Source organism: Pyrus communis, chromosome 13 (genome assembly GCF_041283825.1).
Source record: "Pyrus communis isolate YQ-2024b chromosome 13, ASM4128382v1, whole genome shotgun sequence".
NCBI lineage: Eukaryota > Viridiplantae > Streptophyta > Magnoliopsida > Rosales > Rosaceae > Pyrus > Pyrus communis.
The window spans coordinates 18,438,181-18,440,266 of NC_142577.1; positions in this window are offsets into that span (position 1 = coordinate 18,438,181).

Genomic DNA, 2,086 nt, shown 5'->3' on the forward strand with positions numbered 1-2,086 from the left:
TATTAATGTATGGTGGAGTTGATGGCAAACTGTGGTTTTGGTCATTTCTGAGTATGGTTTGGATATATGTATATATGTTGTACTGTCCTATAGAAAACGATAAGGGAATTACAGTGATGGGTTATTACTGTTAGAAAGGTAATAGTTTTGGGAAGCTTGGTTTTACTGCTTACTCACATTTTCTGTTTTGTACCCCTTCATGTTTTAACTGTTGAGTTCGTATCGACGAGGATATATAGCTAATCTTAGTATTGGTGGCTACTTTTAAGGGTATGATTCTTACCCACACTACTGTACCTTACTTATGCTCTGACATCGCGTGTGAAATGTGTTCGCTCCCACTCGTAGCGCACTCTGGTATTTAGACACTTTTAGATTCAAATTTATTCACTTTTTATACACTATCACACTTTATGGCTTCGTCACCTTCCAGGTGTCGGCCAACACAGCTCGATTTGGGGTCCTAGTGGACATTTCGGGTCGGGTGTGTCATTTTACATACAACAAACTAGTATATTTGAGAATGAGTACATATAAGATTAAAACACTAAAAAAATGAATGGGTACATTTAAGATTAAAAAATTGAAAATCTTTTTATAAAACATTAATGGGTACAAACTTATTTTATTTTTATTTATTTTTATTTTGGGAATGTTTTGAATTGAAAATTAATTAGGAGTTTAATAAAGGTGTGGGTATTAAAATCCTAAATCAATTAGTAATTTTTATTTAAAAAATTATGTAACTAAAATTCATTAATACATTAATGCTAGGGACTTCGATCAAAAGCTGAAAACTAATAAGGTCGTCAATGAACATTAGTAATTAGGGACCGGATACTAATTTTTCTTTTTTCTTTTGTTATTTTAGCAATATTTGAATTGAAAATTAATTAGGAGTTTAATAAGGGTTGAGTATTAAAACTCTAAATCAATTACTAATTTTTATTTTAAAATTATGTAACTGACATGTAAATTTATTAATATATACATTAATGCTAGGGACTTCAATTAAAATCAGAAAACTTGTAAGGTCACTATCAATAAACATTAGTGATTAGGGACCGGATACTAATTTTTTTTTTTTTTTAAATAAATAGGTGTAAATAAAATTTCTCAAGAGAATGTTACAGGAACTACATGCGTCTTGTCATGTTAATTTTTATCATATTACACATTGTAACAAAAAAACTTATGATTTATTAGTGCGATTAACTGCACTTCATTTTGAAAGTCACTCAAGTTTATCGACAAGTATAAACAACTACAATTGTATTAATAATAATGATATATCCACATTTTAAAAAGTGTATGTAACTACATTGAAGTAAAAGATGGAGTACCAATAACTTTATGCCTTGTTACTGCTACTTAGACGGTTAGGTACTCGGAACTTTCGCTGCGGAGCCTTCAGACCAATTTGATCGTGGCCATTAGATGGATATCCTACGGCAGTATTTAATTGTTATTTGTTAAAGGGTTTATGTACAATACAATATTTCAGCTACGTACGAAGGATCCGTATCTAACCAAAGAAACACTGCTATGAGTTATCTGCAACAAATATCGAGCTTCCTCTTCATAATCTTTTATCCTGCACCCACCTGAACTCTGAACAACAACCGCTATTGAAAAATCCAAGTTTGAGTCGTAAGTAATAGATGTTAGGGCTCTATTAAATAGAGCAAAAGAGTCGCCACAATAGAAGATGAAAATGATTAGACGTGAAAAAATAAAGGGGAAGAGAGCTGGGGAAGAGCCTAAGAGGAATTGCCGTCCACATAAAGCGGAAGGCAATGGTCGGTATCCTAGGTTTTATTTTCTCTGCTTTTCTTGTCAACGGGACATTCAAATGCTAGGGTTTGTTTTATATATTCCATTGACATTTAGTTGTGAACTTGTGATATCAGCAAGTTGGACGGTTTGACCTGTTTATATAGTTGACATGCGGTCCAGCTTCCAAATCCACGTTGTTCCTCATCCTAAAATTAGAAAGTTGACCACACTCCTACAAGATTAGGTCAGAGTCTCATAGACACTTGTCAACAAGATAATAGTGACGATGTATTTTTGGTATACATCAACC